Consider the following 19066-nt stretch of genomic DNA (forward strand, 5'->3'; position numbering starts at 1 on the left):
TTTGGACAAGTTTGTTATAGTATTTATAGACGATATTTTGATCTATTCAAAGACGGAGGAGGATCATGCAGAACATTTAAGGACAACTTTGGAGATTTTAAGGAAAAAGAAGTTATATGCTAAATTGTCGAATTGTGAGTTTTGGCTATAGGAAGTTCAGTTCTTAGGACATGTAGTCAGTAATGAAGGGATCAAAGTGGACCCGGTAAAGATCGATGCAATTACGAATTGGGAAAGACCGAGAACACCCACTGAGGTAAGAAGTTTCTTGGGATTGGCAGGATATTATCGACGATTCATTCAGAATTTCTCAAGAATTGCAACACCATTGACAAAGCTTACACGAAAGAATTAAAAGTTTATATGGAATGACAAGTGCGAAGAAAGTTTTCAGGAATTGAAGCGGAGATTAATCACGACACCTGTTTTGTCACTTGCAGACGATCAAGGGAATTTCGTAATTTATAGCGATGCTTCTTACAAAGGATTAGGATGTGTTCTTATGCAGCACGACAAGGTGATTGCGTATGCGTCAAGGCAATTGAAACCACACGAACAGAAGTACCCTTCTCAAGATTTGGAGTTAGCAGCTATAGTTTTCGCTTTGAAGATTTGGAGACATTATTTGTATGGAGAAAAGTGTGAGATTTTCACGGATCACAAAAGTTTGAAATATATATTTACCCAGAAGGAACTTAATATGAGATAAAGGAGATGGTTAGAATTGATCAAGGATTATGATTGCTCGATTAATTATCATCCCGGTAAGGCGAATGTTGTAGCAGATGCGTTAAGTCGGAAGGAAAGGTTAAATGTGTTATCCGTACCTGAAGAGATATATAAAGAATTTCAAAAATTGGAATTGGAGATTAGAATTTCCAAGCCTGAGGAAGCCAAAGTGTACAGTATGATTTTCCAACCGGAGTTATTGGAGAAAATAAAGAAATGCCAGAAAGAGGTAATGGATCAAGATATAAATAGTTTGGTAGGTGAGGAATTATGCACGCAACAAGATGATCAAGGTATTCTTAGGTTTTCTTCAAGAATTTGGATTCCACCAGTGACGGAGCTGAAAAATGAAATTTTACAAGAGGCACATAGTTCAAGATATTCCATCAATCCAGGGAGTACCAAAATGTACAGAGATTTAAAGAAGAATTATTGGTGGCCAGATATGAGGAGGGAAATTACGGAATGGGTTAGCAAATGCTATACCTGTCAGAGAGTTAAAGCAGAGCATTAGAGACCAAGCGGATTGCTACAGCCATTGGAGATTCCAGAGTGGAAGTGGGAACATATTACCATGGATTTTATAGTTGGATTACCAAGGACAAGGACTAATCATGATGCCATTTGGATTATAGTAGATAGACTTACGAAGTCAGCTCATTTTCTGCCTATAAATGAAAGATTTTCGCTTGACAAGTTAGTTCATATGTACTTGAAAGAGATCGTAGTTCGTCATGGAGTTCCAGTGTCTATCGTATCTGAAAGAGATCCAAGGTTTAATTCAAGATTCTGGAAGAGTTTTCAAGAATGTTTGGGAACAAGATTGAATATGAGTACGGCCTATCACCCCCAAACGGATGGCCAAAGTGAAAGAACGATCCAGACAATCGAGGACATGCTACGTGTTTGTGCTATTGATTTTAAAGGAAGTTGGGACGAGCATTTACCCCTGGTAGAGTTTACTTATAACAACAGTTATCACGCCAGTATTGGGATGCCACCTTATGAAGCCCTTTATGGACGCAAATATAGATCTCCAGTGTATTGGGACGAAGTAGGAGAACGCAAAATACTCGGACCCGAATTGGTACAGCAGACAAAGGAAGTTGTTGAAATTATCCAGAAAAGATTAATAGCCGCACAAGATCGTCAAAGGAAATATGAAGACCAGTCAAGAAAAGACATGGAATTTGAAGAAGGAAGCTTGGTATTATTGAAAGTATCACCGTGAAAAGGACTAACGAGGTTTGGGAAGAAAGGGAAGCTAAACCCAAGATATGTCGGACCTTTTGAAATACTAAAGCGTATTGGCAAAGTAGCTTACGAATTGACGTTACCTCCGCACATGGAGCACATTCACAATGTTTTTCACATATCAATGCTTAAGAAATATAATCCAGACTCCAGGCATGTAATAGAATATGAGCCAATAGAGCTTCAAGCAGATTTGTCATATATAGAGAGTCCGATAGAGATTCTAGAGGAAAGAGAGAAAGTATTGAGAAATAAAGTGGTAAAGTTAGTAAGAGTATTATGGAGAAACCCAAAGGTTGAAGAGTCAACCTGGGAGTTAGAAAGTGATATGAGAGAAAAGTACCCTCATTTGTTTTCTTAGGAGATTCTGAGGACAGAATCCTTTTAAGGGGGGAAGGATGTAATATCCGGGATATATCGTGTAATTATTTTTGCTATTATATAATTATTATGTGTGTTCAGTATCTATTCTGTGAGTTAATTGTTAAAGTGTTATCTGTACTTGGTTATTCAAAAATAATATTAATTGAGTATTTTAATTTTTATATGTCCAAAATAAAATATAGATAATTGTCATATCTTCCTAATTATTTTTATGTTGGTTTATGGATTTATAAGAATCATCTGAAATTTCTAAAATCTTTTTCCGGGTAATTAAAATCTATTTTATAAAAAGGGAACCAACCGACGTCAACCGTTGTTACGTTTTTGGAACCCGAAACTCTTTCGAGAACTCCTTCCTAACCTAATTGTAATATTCCGAGCATTTTCCATGTTTCGACTTTTTCGATCCGGCGTACGGTTTGTCCTGCGCGGGTCCCGGCGCAACATTTTCGATATAATATTCGTTTCGGTAAATCAATAAAACCCGTATTTTCGATAAACGGGAGCTTTTTATTAAACTATCACAATTATCACTTCGTAATACGTGTAACCAGGCGCTGAGACCAAGTCCGAAGTACAAATTGTACTGATTTGGATAATTATCCCGAAAACCGATACCGTTTGGATCAGTTTTTACAAATAAACGTACCGTTTTATATCCGGAATGATCCAACGGGATACTAATTTTCCGTAATTATAAATAGCCTTTTACCGTATTTTATTTCGTATCAAAATCAATTGCAGACATATAATTATATAATTTTCAGAGAAAAACCCTAATTTCCTAAAACTGTTCTAAGAATCAAACAAGCATTTGGAGGTGTTATTGAATTCGGTTTGGAAAGCTCGAGTAACCAATCTGAAGGTCTTGAAGAGCTCTACCAGATTCTGTAATCCATACACCTGCAGAAATCAAGGTTATTTTTCTAAAAAATTATTTGTTTTCGAATTTATTTTATTAAAAATATGAATTTTTGTTCGGATGATTGTTTGTATGATTTGATGATTGCATGTTGTAGAGCTTGTTTTCCTGATGATTTTTATATGTCATACGTCTGATTTGGAGTTCAATAACATGCTCAAATTTGAGTTTGATTTTCGAATTTTAAAATTAGGGTTTATAACCCGTATGAATGTTCTTAATTGAAATTTGGGGGTTTCTTATTCTGCGATAGATTGATGTTGTGTTATAGTGGGTTGTGTTCTCTGTGAAATTTGCAATCTAGTCGTATAAGTTTCATGAACCAACGAGGTCTGTAGAGAAGGGAGTTGTGTTTTGAAGTTTTCCGATGTTCGCCGGAAACTGGAAAATTTCACGGCCAAATTCCGGCCAACTCAGGGATTGTTAGGTTGTTTTGATTGCATGGTTGTGTTCCTGGTAACCTGTAGATGTGATCTGGAGGTGTTGGTGGGGTGAGGACGCCGGGAACGTGTTCTCCGACCATCCCCGACTGTTTTCCGGCGACCCCCTGGAAAATTACAGTGTAGTACCTATAGTTTTGAAAACGATGCAGTTTGGTCCCTGTAGTTTCCAGACTTTGCAAAAATTGGATTTCTATTTTAAAAATGTTTAAAAATCATATTTCCTATTTATTTTTATTATAAAAATTCATTTTTAATTTCTGAAAATTCTAAAAATTATTATTTTAATTCTGAAAATTATTTTTAATTCAAAAATAAATCTAAATTAATTAGTTAATTAATTTCAAGTTAATTTCTAATTGATTAATTGGTCAATTAATTCGAAAATTAATTGATTAATTGATTTAATTAATTATTAATTGATTTTAATTAATTATTTAATTAGATTTAATTATTTAAAAATGATTTAAAAATTCTGAAAAATAGTTTCGAGCTTTAAAATATTATTCTAAATTATTTCCAAGGCTCGATAATTATTCTAAAATTATTTCGGAGCCAGAATTGGCCAACCGAACCCTGTTTATTTACCAGAAATTGATCCAACGACCCGGTTTAATTCCGAAAAATGTTTTAAAAAATCATTTTAAATACCAGAAAGCCTATTTATGACCCGAGACTTCTTTATAAATAATATATCATTGATTACGTGATGTATTATGTGCTATATGTGACTTGTTAATTGACTATCGGTCTATATATTCAGTGTTTACTTGATTATTGCATAACTTTCAATCCGTTAATCGGATTTGGGTAAAACGAAGGGTAGATAGAAGTATGTGTTGAATAGAATTCCATGAGTAAATTATTGATAGATGCTTATGATATGTGAGCAGAAGAGGCAAGACGTAGGAAAGGGAAACAGAGAGTTAAGGAGTAAGACGGTTGTGATTGGAAGCGAGTGCAGTGTAGTAAGCTAATATCAGGCAAGTATTCCGAACTTTCTCGAAATATTGTAATACGTGATAGTCTTGTTGATATTACAAGTGCTTTGAAGCACTGAAACCTAAACTCTGATTCCAGTTATTATGCTTGAGCCATGAACCTAATTCTTTCTAGACCATTGATTGTTGTATACTCAAACACGAATCTCAAGTATACGATACTACTCCACAAATACATGCAAACAAAATCCCAAATACTGAACTGAATTTCTTGTACATTCAATCATTGTATCCTATGCATTGAAAGCCCAAATCCTTGAAACCCTGAAATGTTGATTCCTTTGTTATCCAATTCTTTCATTACCCAGCATCCAAGCTTTTAAATTGCCTTATTGATCATTACAAGGATTGAAACCCTTTCATTGTTAAACATTTATTATTGTTAATGATTTCGATTATTGTTTATTATTGCATATTCTGTTATTATGTTAGAATTGGATTGTTTTTATAAAATTGTGGACCAGATTCTTGGTCAGACCATATAATGGTCAAGTTAGGCCAATGTGTGCCTTGGATCCAGTAGTTAGAGCAATGATGTGTGCCTTGCTCGGGGTTAGTGCATGACTGATCAGCAGCCTAACCTTGGTTTTTAAATTAAAAGTATAATATTCCATTCTAAATCGTAATCCAATGTTCACTTGATATCATAATCATATTCACCTGATGATCATTATTCTCAGTTTTGTCATTGTGACTTGCTGAGCTGTTTAGCTCATTTGTGCGATGTTGTTTATATTCTTTCCAGTTAAAAAGGAACCAGTTGGTAGCAAGGATCCCCAGTTCAACGCGAGAGCTAGGGGTTCAGGTTGAGAAAGCTGAGCTAGTAGGCTTCTTTTGGGATAATTTAAGTTTGTAAAAGTTTATAATAATGTTTAATACTTAGTTTGAGTTTGAAATAGTTGGGATTTGAACGGTTTGTAATATATTAGTGTGTTTGGCTTGTGTGCATACTTTAACCTGTTGCGGTCCGTGGTGGTTGGTAAGTAGGGTCACTGCATATATTATTATTATCTTTATTATTGTTATAAGCATGTTATAATTAAGGTGTGTGTGTGGACCCCAAACTTCTGACCCGGGTTTGGAGGGCGCCACAGAATTGGCCAACCGAACCCTGTTTATTAACCCGAAATTGATCCAACGACCCGTTTTAATTCCGAAAAATGTTTTAAAAATCATTTTAAATACCAGAAAGCCTATTTATGACCCGAGACTTCTTTATAAATAATATATCATTGATTACGTGATGTATTATGTGCTATATGTGACTTTTTAATTGACTATCGGTCTATATATTCGGTGTTTACTTGATTATTGCATAACTTTCAATCCGTTAATCGGATTTGGGTAAAATGAAGGGTAGATAGAAGTATGTGTTGAATAGAATTCCATGAGTAAATTATTGATAGATGCTTATGATATGTGTGCAGAAGAGGCAAGACGTAGGAAAGGGAAACATATAGTTGAGGAGTAAGACGGTTGTGATTAGAAACGAGTGCAGTGTAGTAAGCTAATATCAGGCAAGTGTTCTGAACTTTCTCGAGATATTGTAGTATTTGATAGTCAGATTGATATTGCAAGTGCTTTGAAGCATTGAAACCTAAACTCTGATTCCAGTTATTGTTCTTGAGCCATAAACCTTATTCTTTCTAGACCAATGATTGTTGTATACCTAACCACAAATCTCAAGTATACGATATTACTCCATAAATACATGTAAACAAAATCCCAAACACTGAACTGAATTACTTGTACATTCAATCATTGTATCTTATGCTTTGAAAGCCCAAATCTTTGAAACCCTGAAATGTTGATTCCTTTGTTATCCAATTCTTTCCTTACCCAGCATCCAAGCTTTTAAATTGCCTTATTGATCCTTACAAGGATTGAAACCCTTTCATTGTTAAACATTTATTGTTGTTAATGATTTCGGTTATTATTTATTATTGCATATTCTGTTATTATGTTAGAATTGGATTGTTTTTATAAAATTGTGGACCAGATTCATGGTCAGACCATATAATGGTCAAGTTAGGCCAATGTGTGCCTTGGATCCAGTAGTTAGAGCAATGCTGTGTGCCTTGCTCGGGGTTAGTGCGTGACTGATCAGCATCCTAACCTTGGTTTTTAAATTAAAAGTATAATATCCAATTCTAAATTATAATCCATTGTTCACTCGATATCATAATCATATTCACCTGATGATCATTATTCTCAGTTTTGTCATTGTGACTTGCTGAGCTAGTTAGCTCATTTGTGCGATGTTGTTTATATTCTTTTCAGTTAAAAATGAACCAGTTGGTAGCAAGGATCCCCAGTCCAGCGCGAGAGCTAGGGGTTCAGGTTGAGAAAGCTGAGCTAGTAGGCTTCTTTTGGGATAATTTAAGTTTGTAAAAGTTTGTAATAATGTTTGATACTTAGTTTGAGTTTGAAATAGTTGGGATTTGAACGGTTTGTAATATATTAGTGTGTTTGGCTTGTGTGCATACTTTAACCTGTTGCGGTCCGTGGTGGTTGGTAAGTAGGGTCACTGTATATATTATTATTATCTTTATTATTGTTATAAGCAGGTTATAATTAAGGTGTGTGTGTGGACCCCAAACTTCTGACCCGGGTTTGGAGGGCGCCACAGGTTTGGTATCAGAGCTACAGGTTATAAGTCACTGACACAAGCCTAGGTTGACGGGAATGGGTGGGTAGAGGGATAGGATTAGAAGTAAGGTATAGGATGATAGAACGTCGAGAGGTTGAGTGTTATGGTATAACCGGTATTAGTATAGTTTGCGTCGTGGTACGAGATTCTTATATTACGATACGATTTCAGATAGCAGAGATGGCCGACTCTTTTATTCCCATATCAGCTGATCACTCAGAGCCTTCAGTTGGAGCACCAGTATCGGATCCACGTCCTGTTATTCCACCAGCATTGGCTATTCTACCTCCACCGGTGTTGTAGCCCGTACCATTGCAGGCTATTCCACCTCCAGGCATGAGGCCACCTGTCAGAGGACCCCCACCAGCTGATTCAGATTCCACTGGGCATTCAGTAGCGAGTGGTCATCCTTCTACTAGTAGAAAAGGTTATTATTATCGTATTACGACTGATCATCGTATATGGTGGCTCCAACGAGTGTCCTAATTCTTCCAATTGAAATTGAGATGCCATACCGTAACCCAAGCCTAGGTGCTGGGATTACTATTAAGGTATTCGCAGGATATTAAAATCCCTTAAAGAATTGTTTTCATAAGAAGGTGTGTATCACCAAGAAAAACTATTTTCAAATAAAACATAATTATCATATATGATGTTATCATACAGTCATTTTCATACTGTATATTTTTATGCTGGGCATTATAGCTCACACTTATTTTCTTAAATTAACACAACATAACAGTGAATCAAGATGCCTTCCATGAGAACCACAGCCAGGAAACAGGTAGGAAACGGCCAGCTGTCCCATAGATTGTTTGGTGCTGTACCACAGGTAGTCAGAATATGCTGGATTAGTTTTCAGTTATTTATATTTCAGCTTATTTATATGTATGACTTATGTAAGGTAAGAAACAAGAAACATATATTTGGCCGGTGGACTAACCTTACCTAAAGGTCACTCCCAGGTAAGACTAATTATATTTGGGTTGTAATAAAATTACTCTAGTTATGATGGTTCATTTCCAAGACAATAACCTGTAAGTGTGTGTGATAAGTGTGGGGTCGTGAAGCGTGAGTATTTACATATTATAGTGTGAGTTGTGTGAGTTTGGATGGCGTGGCTTCCGAGATTCCTGACCCCGGGTTTTGGGGCACCACAGAAATGGTATCAGAGCCTTAGGTTATCAAATCTTTGAAATGATAGGTCATAAAATACGTAGACATAAGAATAATAAAATAATCAATTAGAGCTCAAGTCGAGTTCGTCGTCGGGCTACACGGGCAGTCTTGACTATTTTACCTTCAAGGGAATTCCAACTCTAAGTTAGTAACACCTTGCCTATTGTATCAGGTACCAGTGGAGCCTAGGAGGGAGGTTGATCCTGTTGATGATGTCATGATTCCTGAGCGTGACCCTATTCCCGAGACAGAGAGCCCACCCATTGATGATTCAGATGATGACCCTACTGAGGATGTCCTATAGGAGGAGACTGACCTTCCTGTCCCCATAGCTAATGGCGTAGTATGGAGGGATGTAGAGATGTACCCTCACCAGGCTATTCACTCTCCTACACCACCCTCAGGGATCCAGAGCCCTATGCCCTATACTGATGATGATGATAAGGAGGCGATACATGCACAGTTCCACGAGGTTCATGACATATCCTCTAGCGACCTAGATTCACCTCTACCACCACCGGCGACCATGCATGTAGCAGTACACGACTGGATATTGGGTCATCTTAACGCTGAGATCACTACAGCATCTGCTCGCATTGCGGAGTTACGCCAGGCACTGACAGCTGAGAGAGCCACCCGACTAGGATACCCAGGAGATTTCAGAGCTGCTTCCCTAGCCATAGCCCGCAGAGAGATCGATGGGATCGAGCTCCGTACCAAGGTTCAGATGAGGATGATATCAGTGGGAGGATATATCCCGGTAGTTGATGCAGAGCTGATGATTGCAGGAGCGATGAGGAGGGTGCGTGACCTCACTCGCAGTGATAGTGACTGAGAGACTAGTGACTAGATATAGACCTTGAAGAAGGCTGGTTGATTTGTCACCAATTTTGGTAGGATAGCTAGTAGTAGATAGCGTTCCTAGCCCTTCAGGGTACACGGCTTATGTATTTTCATTTCAGTATTCAGAACTAGTAGTGATAGATTGTAATCAGGCATGTATGAACTCGGCTAGTTGTTTCATCCCCAAGATATAAGTGGGAGATCTTATTAATATATATCTAAGCAGTTATTAAGAAATTGATGTCTATATTATTGCACTTTATAAAAATCTGCTAGATAATAAATGACATGCTTATATACGAATAAAATAATCTGACTGTTATAATTACAACTATGTTGACCAATTTTCAATATCAGAACAATGCCACCCCGTAGAAGAGGAACCAGGGCACAACCCGCAGAATCTGCTAACCAACAACGAGGTGAACCTGACCCTGTAGTGAATGAGGAAAGTGAAAAAGACTTAGACTATAATGAATATGATGAAGAAGAATATGTAGAAGAAGAGGCTGAGGATACCCATCAGGGAGGGTACCCCATAAATGAATTTATGGAACTGCTAAGAGCAAATCTGAACCAACAGCCTATTCCACCACAGCCACATGTTGCCCAACAGACTACAACTACTGCCTTTAGGGCCTTCAAATCTCTCAAACCCCCAGAGTTTCTAGGATCTGCCGACCCCGTTGAAGCACGGGCCTGGCTCAAGGAGATAGAAAAGTCCTTCGAGATACTAGGTGTTGAGGAACGACATAAGACCATTTTCGCTTCTTACATGCTGAAAGGAGAAGCTAACTAATGGTGGAAGTCCAAACGAAGCCTAGAAACTGATGTTGTGATTCCATGGTATAGGTTTACCCGACTGTTCTTAGACAAATACTTCCCTAGGTTTATGGAAACCCAGATGGAGATTAGGTTTCTGGAGTTGAAATAGGATAAGATGACTGTGGCAAAATATGAGGCCAAATTTACTGAGTTGTCGAGATTTGTGCCTAAGTTTGTGAATACCGAAGAAAAGAAAGCACGAAGGTTTCAGCTTGGTTTGAAACAGTGGATGCAGAACTGAGTAGCAGTGTTAGAGCTGACAGACTATGCCACCTTAGTACAGAAAGCCTCGATTGTTGAAGCTCGCAGTGAGCAGAGTGTGAAGGAGAAGGAAAATAGGAAGAGGAAGATAGGAAGCCAAGGAATAGGAACCGGGAACAAGAGCCTTCCGAGCAGGTTCATCAGGGGAGCAGTGTCCCAACCTGCACGAGGCCCCGAATTCAGAAAGGCCCCGAGTGAGAGCGTTGGCCAGGGCGGCGGGAAATCTAGGGCAACATTTCATAGCCAACCACGTGCCCCAATACCAGAGTGTCAAAACTGTAAGAAGAGACACCTTGGGGTGTGTACCCAGACAAGATCCCCTCTGAGATGTTATCGGTGTGACCAAATCGGACACCTTGCCAACAATTGCACCCGGCCCAATGTAACATGTTTCCAATGTGGAAAGGTAGGGCACATGAGAAAGGATTTTCCAACGTTGAAGCCCCCAGCCTCAGGGATGAGCAAAGCTACATCCAACCGACCTCCAGCTGCTAGGACCTTCAACATGACTGTTCAGGATGCTGTTCGAATTACTGACGTGATAGCAGGTACCCTTTTGTTAAATTCCGAACATGCAAATATCCTATTTGATTCTGGAGCAACCAAGTCTTTTATATCTCAAGATTTTGCTAAAAAGTTAAAACTTAATGCCATACCTTTACGTGAGATCTTACGAGTGGAAATAGCAAACAAAGAAATAATTCCTGTAAATCAAGTACACCCTAAGTGCAAGTTGAAATTAGAAGGAAAGATCTTCGAGGTCGACCTAATCCCATTCACGTTAGGAGAGTTTGATGTAATCTTAGGTATGGATTGGTTATCCAGCAACGGAGCACAAATAGATTGTGAACGGAAGAAAGTAAAGATAAGAGTGCAGAATGAAAAAAAAGTAGTGTTTAAAGGTCAATGATAGAACCATAAATTTCTAACCATACTACAGGCAAAAAGATTGTCAAGGAAAGGTAACGAAGCCTATTTGGCTTATGTGATAGATACCAAGAAGGAAGTCCCTAATATATAGGACATACCCGTAATAAGTAAATTCGAGGATGTATTTCCAGAAAACTTACCAGGATTGCCAGCTGACCGAGAAATAGAGTCCGCTATAGAGTTAGCACCAGGAATGACACCAGTATCCAAGGCCCCATATAGGCTAGCCCTAGTTGAGATGAAGGAACTAGCTTCTCAACTGCAAGAGTTATTAGATAATGGAATGATAAGGCCCAGTGTGTCGCCATGGGGAGTGCCAGTACTGTTCGTAAAGAAAAAGGATGGCAGTATGAGATTATGCATAGACTATCGAGAGCTGAATAAGCTGACTACTAAGAATATGTACCCTCTCCCCAGAATTGATGACCTATTCGATCAACTCAAAGGAGCTGTACATTTTTCCAAAATAGATTTAAGAACAGGATATCACCAGTTGAAAATCAAATCGGAAGATATACCGAAGACTGCTTTTCGTACTAGGTATGGACACTATGAGTTCTTAGTTATGTCGTTTGGGTTAACCAATGCACCCGCAGCCTTTATGGATTTGATGAACAGTGTGTTCAAAAAGTACCTTGATATATATGTGATAGTTTTTATAGACGATATTCTGATCTACTCAAAGACAGAGCAAGAACACGCAGAACATTTGAGGATAGTCTTAGAAATCTTGAGGAATGAGAAATTGTATGCCAAGTTCTTGAATTGCGAGTTTTGGTTGAGAGAAGTTCAGTTTTTAGGACATGTGGTGAGTAGCAAAGGAGTTTTAGTTGACCCTGCCAAGATAGAGGCGGTATCCAATTGGGAAAGACCAACTACCCCAACGGAGGTTAGGATATTTGTGGGTTTAGCAGGATATTACCGAAGATTCATGCAAGATTTTGCTAAGATAGACGGTCCACTGACTAGACTTACCCGGAAGATAGAAAAGTTTGTATGGACAGAGAAATGTGAGGAGAGTTTCCAAGAACTGAAAAGGAGGCTGGTGTCAGCACCAGTGCTCGCTCTTCCCGATGGAAAGGGAGAGTTTGTGATATATAGCGACGCATCGCCTAAACGATTACGATGTGTACTGATGCAGCACGACAAAGTTATAGCGTATGCCTATCGGCAATTGAAGGAATATGAGAGCAGATACCCTACACATGATCTAGAATTAGCAGCCATAGTGTTTTCCCTGAAAATTTGGAGACACTACCTATACGGTGAGAAATGCGAGATCTACACTGACCATAAAGCCTCAAATATATTTTTACTCAAAGGGAACTGAACATGAGACATAGGAGATGGTTAGAGTTGAAAAAAGACTACGACTGTGAAATTTTGTATCACCCGGGTAAAGCCAATGTGGTGGCTGGCGCCCTTAGTAGGAAGGAAAGACTCAAGATGATAATGACATCAAAGGAGTTAATTAAAGAATTTGAGAAGATGGAAATTGACGTGAGGATGACCGGTAAGGGAACGAAAGGATTATTTGAGATTAAGCTAGTGCCGGAACTGACTGAAAAGATACGAATATGTCAGGAAAAGAAGATGAGTGAGGAAAGAGGAACATTGACCGGTGAAGAAGTGAGATACGAGAAAGATGAGAAAGGGATCATGAGGTATGCGTCCCGAATTTGGATTCCAAATGTGCAAGAGTTAAAGGATGAGCTGCTGCACGAAGGGCACAGCTCTAGATATTCAATCCACCCAGGAAGTATAAAAATGTACCATGACCTTAAAGAATATTATTGGTAGCCTAACATGAAGAGAGAAGTAGCAGAGTGGGTCAGCAAGTGCTTGACATGCCAGAGAGTGAAGGCTGTACATCAGTGACCTAATGGACTATTACGACCCCTAGAGATTCCGGAATGGAAATGGGAGCATATAGCCATGGATTTTATGACAGGCTAACCAAGGACAAAGACCAATCACGATGCCATATGGGTTATCATAGATAGATTGACCAAGTCCACACACTTCCTACCAATCAACAAAAGATACACTATAGACAGGTTGGTGGATTTTTACTTGAAGGAAATAGTAGTTAGCCACGGCGTTCCGGTAGCCATAGTGTCAGATAGAGACCCGAGGTTTAATTCCTGATTTTGGAGAAGCTTCCAGGAATGCGTAGGCACCAGACTAAACATGAGTACTGCTTACCACCCCAAGACTGATGGACAAAGCGAAAGGACTATTCAGACCCTAGAAGATATGCTACGAGTATGTGCCATTGATTTCAAAGGAAATTGGGATGACCACTTATCCCTGATCGAATTTTCTTACAACAATAGCTATCATGCTAGCATAGGAATGCCCCCGTATGAAGCTCTTTACGGAAGAAGATGTCGCTCTGCCCTGTGTTGGGATGAAGTTGGAGAACACAAGATATTAGGACTAAAGTTAGTCTAGCAGACCAGAGAAATGGTAGGACTCATCAAAAAAAGACTGGTAGCAGCCCAGGATAGAAAAAAGAAGTACGCCGACCAGACCAGGAAGGATAGGGAATATGAAGTAGGAGATTCTGTGCTATTGAAGGTATCTCCGTGGAAATGAGTGATGTGATTTGGAAAGAAAGGGAAGCTAAGTCCCTGATTCATAGGACCCTTTGAAATTTTGAGGAGAATAGGACCTCTAGTTTACGAGCTCGCCTTGCCTCCTAATTTGCAACAAGTGCACAACGTGTTTCACGTGTCCATGTTAAGGAAGTACCATGCAGATGCACGACATGTAATAGACTACGAGCAGGTAGATTTACAACCAGACTTGACCTACATCGAGCAACCAGTAAGAATAATGGACCAGAAAGAACAAGTGCTGAGGAACAAAACTGTGAAGCTGGTTAGGATCTTATGGAGAAATCAAAATGTTGAGGAATCAACTTGGGAACTTGAAGACGCATTGAGGAACATATATGCCCACTTATTTTCTAATTGATTCCGGGACGAAATCCATGTTAGAGGGGAAGACTGTAATAACTCTAATTTTTGAGACCTTGTAAAATGTTTAATGAATAGTAACCCTGACATACGGGAAAATTTTTTGAGCCCACACTATGTAGTGCATGAGAAAATGAGTTTCGGAGTTGATATTACGACTATACGTACCAAATGAGTGTATGGAAACGCTATTAGTTTCGAAGAAAATGAACTTTGAAAAATGACCATATTTACGACTTATCGAGGATTATGGGAATCACAATATAATTACGAGATTAAAATCCTACGGAATTATATTCAAGTAGGATAAATAAAAATATAAGGAATAAATATGAAAGGAATTACTTCGCAAACCAATTACGAGTAAGTATTACGGAGAACGTTTAAGTAACCTAGCGAACGCGTAAACGATTAAATAAACGTAACACACTAACTAAACCATGGTAAGGAAGTAACCATGGTTACTTCATCAAATAGTGAGCTAACCATAGGATGATCAAGCTAGCTAGCAAAATAGTGTGCTAAGGAAGCTAACCTTGTAGCTTAGCTTGTAACCTAGTAAGCTAGTAGGATTTGTCCCTAAGATATGCAACCAAGAATCAACCTAGAATGCTATACTAGGAGAATAAAATCAATTGCAAAGATATCACCTCATCTTCCTAGAATAAACCTAACAAAGCATCCAAGAGAAGCAACCAAGAGGAGTATAAATACCCCCCATCACTTTGTTCCATTCGGCAATATTGAAGAAAAAGCTCTTGAAAAATCACCTAATTAATTCTCAAGCCTCCTAACAATTAAAATAAAGTAAGAAAATTCTTTCATCTCTTTTTATCAAGGTTTTATGGGTGGAATAAATTCAAGAAACTCACTAGTGAATAGTGTGAATAGTAACCTCTCTTTGGTTTCTTAATTTCAATGGTGGTTTTAGGTTCTAAAAATCATACCAAGCACTTCCAAGCCTCCACCAACCTCAAGAACACATCTCAAGATTTCAAGAAAGGTAAAAATATTTGGCCCAACTTTATTTAAGATTCATTTTTAAGATCCATTTAGTATGTGGTAGTAAACTTAGTATAATGAGTGTTATGGGTGAAATCTTGATGATTAAGTTAAAAAGATTTAAGGTTGGTTATTGTTGCCTCAAGAACATGATGTTCTTGAGAGGATTTTATGTGTTGATGATGATATGATGATTGTTGGTGGTTGTGTAAAGAGTTAGGGCATAAACGAAACCCTGATCGTAAACGTAACTTCGTTAAAACCAACAAATCGTAACTTTAAGTTTCTGCAGAAAGTCCCGAAGTTGTAAACTGTAGATTCTTGAAAATTAACCTTTTTTAGGATAGACAATGTTATAAGGATCGTTTAGGCACTTGAATCGCTTGATTCCAATTTACGGATCAAAAGTTATGGTCATTTTACTAAAAGTGATTTACGCGACAAAAACTGTTACGAATTACGAACTTTGAAAATAAAAAGGATAGACTTAAAAGTGTTCATAAATTATGAAATTTTTACATAGAGTAAAATATTGAGTTTCCTAACTTCCATAAAAATTTCAAGTGAAAATAATGATTTCCCAATTTTATAAAAATGTCGGAGCCGAGACCGCGCGAGTAGAAACCGTAAGAATCCATAAGCGGAGCCGACGGCGATAATAAGAATGAACCTAAGATACTTAGGAAAATGAAGTGACCATAATGTGGATATGACTTAAAGGAATGATAAGGGTAGTATAATTTAAGAGGGTGCATAATAAGTAGCGCATGAGTGCGAGTTGCCGTAAATTAGAACGGAATCTAACGAAATGAATTGTGTTATGGTTATAAATTTCCGAGCGGAACCTAGAACATCCTCCACCTCGAGATACCCAGGCAAGTTTACGAACCCAACTCCATTTTTATTATTATGTTGTGAAAGGATTGTTTTACTATCATTGCATAAATACCATGCTTGCCATGATACGTAGTTGTTAAATTTTCGCATAACGTAGCGATGTTGTACGATAAAGTATATATCATGAAATGTTATTTCGCTTTAAGCGTGATGTATTATATAAGACCGAGAGTCGGTCGGAATTTAAGATAAAACCCGAGAATCATTCTGGCGATATTATAGGACGGTTATAAGTCCATAGTAACACGTTTTAAAGGGACTCATCGTCCACTTACGAAACATTAAAATACCTCGAACTTTTATTAAAACGATTTCCCAACGATCATATTCACTCAACTATATTTTATTGTTCGAATAATAAATACTATATATTTATTCCTTATTATGGGAGTAGTATACTCCAACTATTATTTATTTCAAACCCGATTAATCACTATAGATTATTAATTATGGAGACACAAACTAGTTGGGGAATATTATTTTAAATATTCTTTTAGAGAGAAAACCCATTCGAGGTTTAATTATTTATCAATTTTCATTTAATTAATTATTATTCTTAAAGGGTTTATTATTGATTTAAAAATCATATATCCTGATTTAAAATATACTTTCTGATTTCAGAATATCATTCGAATAATTTTAGATGGTCGGTGAATATTATCCCGATTTATTTAATATGTTGAATATAGTTTCAAGGAGAAACTTTTCCCCCTTATTAATTATCTGTTGACAATGGTCAACTCACATCCTTAGTACTTCCTCCAAAATTCTCAGAAGTACGTATATCCATATATATACACTTATATCTTAGAGAGATAAGCTATTTCTATCAACAAGCAAAACGCTTGGGGAACTTCGATGTGGTTCGAGTTCTCGAGATTGATAGAATTCTTTTAAAGGACAAGGGAGGGGTAGACTCTCGTACTATGTGTGCTAGATGGACTACCAAAGGTACCGCAGGCGAAGGTACTCAGTGTACTCAGGAAATTTTGAAGTATGTGTATACCCAAAAATGGGACACGTAGCCCGAATGCGGCAAGGGTGAAAACCGGGTTATGAAGGTGTCGTCCTTCTAGTAGTAGAAAAGGTTACTATTATCGTATTACGACTGATCATCATATACGGTGGCTCCAACGAGTGTCCTAATTCTTCCAATTGGAATTGAGATGCAATACCGTAACCCAAGCCTAGGTGCTGGGATTACTATTAAGGTATTCGCAGGATATTAAAATCCCTTAAAGAATTGTTTTCATAAGAAGGTGTGTATCACCAAGGAAAACTATTTTCGAATAAAACATAATTATCATATATGATGTTATCATACAGTCATTTTCATACTGTACATTATCATGCTGGGCATTATAGCTAACACTTTTTTTCTCAAATTGACACAACATAACAGTGAATCAAGATGCCTTCCATGAGAACCACAACCAGGAAACGGGTAGGAAATGGCCAACTGTTCTGTAGATTATTTGGTGTTGTACCACAGGTAGTCAGAATAAGCTGGATTAGTTTTCAGTTGTTTATAATTTGGCTTATTTATAAGTATGACTTATGTAAGGTAAGAAACAAGAAACGTATATTTGGCCGGCGGACTAACCTTACCTAAAGGTCACTCCCCGGTAAGACTGATTATATTTGGGTTGTAATAAAATTACTCTAGTTATGATGGTTCATTTCCAAGACAATAACCTGTAAGTGTGTGTGTGATAAGTGTTGGGTTGTGAAGCGTGAGTGTTTACATATTGTAGTGTGAGTTATGTGAGTTTGGATGGCGTGGCTTCCGAGACTCCTGACCCCGCGTTTTGGGGCGCCACAAGAAACCTTAAGTAATTATTTATTTCATAATTGATAAATAAGGATAATAATCGGCCCCCAAATAGTCTAGTTAAGGATATACTTCAATAGGGAGTAACCTCCAAGGCATCCAGATCAATAAGGATTCTGCCTCCTACATTCTAAGACTCCAATGTTCAATATAATTGGGAGACTTTTTTACCAAGTCTCCTAACCAAATTTATAGGTTGACAAAAACTATATAACGGATCTCTCCCCATAAATCAGAACTACAGTTTTTAACATTATCCTTGGATAGAGCAATGTATGTAGGCACATTGTGAGGGAAATTTGAAGTCACAAAACACGAGAGCTGTCATTAAGGGCCTTGGGCTCATGTATCCCAACATTAATTATGACCTTGTTTTCTACCTATAACACCACCAAAGACATCATGGTGGATAATGCCCTCAGGCTATCCGGCTGAACTGGGGTGATGGCAATTGTGACAAACCCATCTCTAACAGAACCAATACATAAAGATAAAAAAATACCACCATACAGGGCTGTCCACAGTGGCAACTTAACAAAGCCACCTTATCTATCTAGAGCTCCAAGAAAATTCTAATAAAATATAGACATAATATGAGACAATATCGTACCTTAAAGTAGTTCCAATTTTCATCAAGTCATTTGGAATCGATTTAGAATGTTTAAACTCTTGTAATCTCAAAACCTTGCGAGGGACCACATGAACATATCTACTAATCATTTCAATTGAACTTTAAAAGTTTTTGCTCATAACACTATTTTAAATTTATACACACAAGTGTCCTATTTAAATTTTTACAGGCACACATGTTAGGAATATATTGTTTACTTGATGATAAGTTAAACAAAACACCTTAGTAGATTTAATTTAGTGCTTTTATAGCTTTCGACGGATGATCCCTATAACATCCGTTGAGAGAGTAGCTTATGCTTTAATA

This window comes from Apium graveolens, chromosome 9 (genome assembly GCF_009905375.1).
Source record: "Apium graveolens cultivar Ventura chromosome 9, ASM990537v1, whole genome shotgun sequence".
Classification (NCBI taxonomy): Eukaryota; Viridiplantae; Streptophyta; class Magnoliopsida; order Apiales; family Apiaceae; genus Apium; species Apium graveolens.